The sequence below is a fragment of the Saccopteryx leptura genome, chromosome 4 (genome assembly GCF_036850995.1).
Source record: "Saccopteryx leptura isolate mSacLep1 chromosome 4, mSacLep1_pri_phased_curated, whole genome shotgun sequence".
Classification (NCBI taxonomy): domain Eukaryota; kingdom Metazoa; phylum Chordata; class Mammalia; order Chiroptera; family Emballonuridae; genus Saccopteryx; species Saccopteryx leptura.
This window is the reverse complement of record NC_089506.1, coordinates 188,334,944-188,340,877: the sequence shown is the minus strand read 5'-3', so window position 1 is coordinate 188,340,877 and position 5,934 is coordinate 188,334,944. Positions and strand designations below refer to the sequence as shown.

General features: G+C 43.6%; 1 pseudogene; it reads right to left on the bottom strand.

Moving 5' to 3' along the window:
• Positions 1 to 394: 394 nt before the first annotated feature.
• On the bottom strand, positions 395 to 3,833 carry LOC136404305 (gap junction gamma-3 protein-like; annotated as a pseudogene).
• Between the last annotated feature and the right edge of the window lie 2,101 nt (positions 3,834 to 5,934).

The window sequence follows — 5,934 nt, the reverse complement described above, 5'->3', positions numbered from 1 at the left end:
TATCAGGCCCCCCCACACACTTCTGGAAGGGGCACCTCTTTCATTGGTGGTCAGTGAGAGGAGCATAGTTCCCATTGAAATACTGGTCAGTTTGTTGATTTAAATTTACTTGTTCTTTATTTTAAATATTGTATTTGTTCCCGTTTTGTTTTTTTACTTTAAAATAAGATAAGTGCAGTGTGCATAGGGATTTGTTCATAGTTTTTTTTATAGTCTGGCCCTCCAACAGTCTGAGGGACAGTGAACTGGCCCCCTGTGTAAAAAGTTTGGGGACCCCTGGTTCATACCTTGGCTATATCTACTGCTGTGGGAGGTCATGAAATGTTACCCCTATTCACTGGACTGTGAGAGTATCCTGGAAGGTAAAGGCTGATCAAACAGATTGGTCAAAGTGTCACTGGAGGATCCTTGTGCTGTCCAGGGCAGGGGTGCGGCTGGAAGAAGAAAAAGAAGTTCCCCAAAGTTCACACCATCTTTATAAGCCCAGGAGCACAAGCTCCAATAGAGTGAATGAGAGACAGAGTCCACTGACCCCAAACATGGTCTTCAGGAAGATGGTCTTTTCAGAGGGGTGGGATGAGATGACGTTACTCCGCAAGGGTAAGGCTCTCTTTGTCATTCAGAGAAGATGGGTGTCTGGATCCCATACTGATGGTACTACCCCCTCCCCAAGGCTTCCCCTTCAAGGGCCAGTCATGCACCAGGTTGTGCCACATGGTCCCAGAGCATCCTGGGACTTTTAACTCCTGAGGCATCGGTGCTGCCCTGTCCCTGTTGGACCAGGGTCTCCTCTTCCTTCTTCGCCTTTCCTGGTTCTTCCCAATGCAAGATGCCATGATATATGGTGAAACCCATGTAGAGGGCACTGGGCACAGCCACCAACATGACCTGGAAGGCTCAGAAGCGCAGTGGGGAGAAGGGGTGGAAGGCATTGTAACAAGCCTTGCAGTCTGGCTGCTGAGTGTGACACACAGATTCGCTCTGCTCATCACCGTAGACCCCTGTCCCACCAGGCAGCCAGCAGCACGGGGCGGAATCCCAGGAGCACCGGAAGAAGAAGATGCCCCACAGGGGTGGAGTGCTAGATCTTTTCAGCCATCAGCCACCAGCCACCTTAGGAACCTGCCGCACGTCCTGCTGTGGAACACTGAAGTCAGGTTATTATGAGTGATTTTAACCTAAGCTGGATTCCTGGGCTGCTGGGGATGATTTTGCAGCCCAGGGATCCACCTTAGGGTCTTTCATGTCCTCATGTGGCTGAACAAGAACTGAAAAATTGATCTGACTCTCTAGCTTGTGCAAAAAAACAAGATTCTCTACTGAGTAAGTATCTGTGAAGCATCTCCTGTTAATCTTGTGCCTTACAGTTATAATACCCAGGACAGGTAGTGCGAGGAGACACACGTGGGTGGTTAGCAATCCCTGGAGATACCTGTCCCCATTCAATGATGAGTCAAGAGAAAAGAAATATGGTCCTTTTAAAATGTTACAGTGTGGCCCTGGCCGGTTGTCTCAGTGCTATAGAGTCAACCTGGAGTGTGGATGTCCCAAGTTCGATTCCCAGTCAGGGCACATAAGAGAAGCGCCCACCTGCTTCTTCCTCCTTCCTCCTCTTGCTTCTCTCTTTCTCTTCTTCTCCTGCAGCCATGGCTCAATTGGAACGGGTTGGCCCCAAGTGCTGAGGATGGCTCCATGGTCTCTGCCTCAGGTCCTAAAAAAAGCTCGGTTGCTGAGCAGCAGAGCAATGTCCCAGCTGGGCAGAGCATCGCTCCCTGGTGGGCTTGCCAGGTGGATCCCAGTGAGAGCGCATGTGGGAATCTGTGCCTACCTCCTTTCCTCTCACTGAATTAAGAAAAATAATATCACAGTGTCCTTAAAGAGTGTTCGCAGGCCTGGGATCTCAGAAAAAGCACAGCTCTGACAAAATTTTTGTTACAAAAGAAAAGATGAAAAATTTGGAAGACATCTGCTTAAGTACTTTAAAAATGCAATAGGATATCTGTCATACATATAGGAACCAAAAAAGAAATTTGGGCTCCAGTGCAGGCAGGTATGAATAGATAGACTGGATAAAATTTTTAAAAAGCAAGGATATACAGAATGTAAGAACAGATGATAAATCGATCTCAAAGAGAGTAAAAAGCTGAAAGAACACTGAAGAAGGTGTTCAGTTTCTTCATTTTTTTCATTCCATGAAGAATAAAAGAAAAAGTGAGAAACTCTGAAAATGGAGGAGGTATACAAATGGCTGAAAACAACCCAAATACCATCATCGACCTGGGCAATGATGTCTTCAACTTTGAAAGTAAACATAAGCTTCTGCTTGTAAGATGGTGACATAAGGATGTTTACATCTTTGTTCTCTTGAAAAACCACTCCTTAAACAACAGTGAGAATAAAGAAACAGGAACACAAATTACATTTATTTTTAAAAAATTTATTTACTGATTTGAGAGAGAGAGAGAGAGAGAGAGAGGTATTAATTCATTGTTCCACTTAGTTGTGCATTCACTGATTGCTTCTTGTACATGCCCTGACTGAGGATCCAACCTGTGACTTCAGTGTGCCTGGTGAATGCTTTATCCACTGAGCCAGCTGGCCAGAGCACAAATTTCGTTTTAAAAAGTAAGCTCAAGGAGATCTGTGGCCCTGAGATGCAATATCTACAGATGAGCTTAGGATACAGTATGACTACCCAGCTGGCCCCCGAAGCCCCACGGTCTGGCCTCTTCAGCTTACCTCTTTCCCTTCCCCTACTTTCCTTCCCTGACACAGTCATGACCTTCAATTCCCCAAATGCCCAGGTTCTCTTTGCCTAGCTAACTTTTATCTCCACTCCTTCCCTGATCCTAAACGCTGGGAGCTGTCCCTGCTATAGGCTCTCACAGTCTCCTATATTTCCCTTATCAAGTGATTTATATTTTACAGAATTTTATGGCAATTTCTTCTTTGCTTGTATCTGTTCCATGGTAAGTTTTCAGCTCTCTAATGCTTCTCTATCTAGCTTCTGCACTTGATCTTAGCCAAAAGGCTGAGAAGTGATCTCTATTTTCTGGAGAATTATTCTTTCTCTCTTTGTGTGGGAGGTTAGTAGGACTGTCAGCCTTTCTACCAGCTATGGATTGAGAACACAGATCAAATGAGGCTGATTGGATCAGTCTCTCCCCCAGAACTTTGAATCTTGAGCTGAGTGACTGTAGTAAACAACAAATGAACCTGGTTGGTGTTGATTTATTTGAGTGCCATTGAGATAGGGAATGTGGTGAAACAGCTGTAATGATAAGGACTACAAGGACTGTCAAAGAGATGGTTAGACCAACCCCAGTAGATTTATGGCTTAGAACCAGCAGAAGTCCAGCTTGATTCATCATGGTGATTACTTTCACCTTATGGTAATCCTTAGCCTCATTATACACTCATTATAATACATTAGCTTACTAAAGAACATGACCTTCACCACCATGATCAAAAAAAGAAAGTCCACATGAGGACACAAAATGGCTAAAGGTGCTCTTCCGAGAAGTTTCCATTCACTTTTCAGAAAAATCCTGAATATTCTTCCCCTTTATCGAAGGTCCTACCCCTCGATTAAATGTGCCTCAATTAAATAAGTAAATCCCCGTAGCTCTGTTGGTGGAGTAGCCCACTCTCTGTCTCACTGCTTCACCAATAAACTCTCTTTCACTTTAAACTCTATGCTGGCTGGCATTTGAATTCTTTTCTGTGCAAATGCAAGAACCCACAATGGGTTGTGGACCCTCAGGTCCCTGGACCCCTGGAACACCTGTATCACTATCATGGTGACAAGATTGTCAGTTACCTCCTACTGGCATGATCCCTAGTATTGGCCTCCTGAGAGATGGCTTCTTCAGCTGTTCCTTTGAATCTATGAGCTACTTAAAGTTTTACCAATAAAGTCCTTTTTCCGGGGGTGGGGGTGTTCTGGCCTAAAATTAGCCAGCTAGTGTCTGTTGCTTGCTGTCAAAAAATGCTGGTGGACACAATTCTGCATGATTGCAGCTGCTGCTGCACAGGCAGCATGATGTCCTGAAGCCTCATGCCTCACCACACTCGGTAAGTTTGAAGTAACAAGGAAGTGCTGTAAATAGAACACAGAATATGAGATGAAAGCAATCCATTTAACTGGGTTAGTAATAGCAATACATTTAAGAAGGTTAATTCCAGCATTGAAATCCAGATGTTCAAGAATTAATTCTTCATTCTGTGGAATCTTTAAGAAGACACACTCTTACCCCAAAAGGCCTTTCCTGTTTTGCAATATGTAAAATAAGCACCAGCCCACAGCCAAGAAAGTTCTCAGGAAGGAGTAGCAGGAGCTCACAATACAAGGGCAATGTTATGGCTGAACTGTATCTTCTTTCCATTTATATGTTGAAACCCTAACTCTCAGTATCTCAGAATGTGATTTCTAAAAATTAAAGAGTCACAACATGGAGATTTCATAACTCATGGGAGAGAAGGAGGGAGAGAGAGACAGAGAAGGGTAGTAAGTGTCTGTCACCACACAACTTCTGAGGTTGTTCACCCTGACTCATTTGCCTAACAAGAGAGAATCTCTTAGAACAGGGGTCCCCAAACTTTTTACACAGGGGGCCAGTTCACTGTCCCTCAGACTGTTGGAGGGCCGGACTATAAAAAAAAACTATGAACAAATCCCTGTGCACACTGCACATATCTTATTTTAAAGTAAAAAAACAAAACGGGAACAAATACAATATTTAAAATAAAGAACAAGTAAATTTAAATCAACAAACTGACCAGTATTTCAATGGGAACTATGCTCCTCTCACTGACCACCAATGAAAGAGGTGCCCCTTCCAGAAGTGCAGTGGGGGCCGGATAAATGGCCTCAGGGGGCCGCATGTGGCCCGCGGGCCGTAGTTTGGGGACCCCTGTCTTAGAAGGTGGTGTGTGGAAAAGAGATTGATATCCTATAAACAGCCAATGGTCTGCAACTCATGAGGATGTATATGAATTCAGAAAATAACTGCATAATGAAAACCCAGAGAGGTCTTGAGCTGTTTAAGGCTGATCATAGGTGTGCAGCACTTCCTAGTTGTGATGAACTTAATCTCCATACCAGGAGAGAGGAAAATGAAATAAAATATAGTAAAGTAAAATGATAAGAAGGAGCTACATGTTTAGGGTAGGAGGTGTCTGATGAGGCTGTCTAGGAGTCTTCCCAATTCTGCATTCTGGGGCAGGAGGGGCAGGAGGGGAAGGAAGGACCATCTGCCAACCTGGCTTTAGGGAAAAGTTCAGTTTGGGCCACCTGGGTTTTTTTTTCCAATCTCTGCAAGCTTTTAGTTGAAGAATGATTCATGGCAGTTGACCCTCCCAAGTAGAAAGCAATTCTACTTCCTGAAGCTCTCCTGTTGTCAGAGATATTAATCCAGCCATCTTGGCTTCATCAGGTTCAATGGGAAAATTTATTTGGAAATAAATTCCAAAGGATTTTCTGACACTCAAGCAAGAGGAGATCCTGCCAAGGTCAGCCCAGCCAGCCTGCACCTTTGATTTTAGACCACTAGGGGCGCCTTTCTGCTGCTAGTTTCTCTGCTCATCCTTCAACCCATTGTACTCAATAACATCTGGCTAAAAACATTCCTGAATCACAATTCTGATCATGTTACCCTACTGTCATAAAGCTTTCAACTGTTACACTCAGAATAAATATCAGAACCTTAGCACATCATTCAGAACTTTTCCCAGTTTGACCCCAAAACACCTTTGTGACTTATCACCGTATGGAACAAGAAACTTCTGGTCAATTTCTTTGTTATACAGACACCTATCTCAGTCTTACAATAAGAGACATTCATTAAACACTTATTGAATAAATAAATGGACGAATATATTCACTAAAACTTTAAAAGTGGGCAAAGGAAAATGTCTAAATTAGGATTCAGAAAT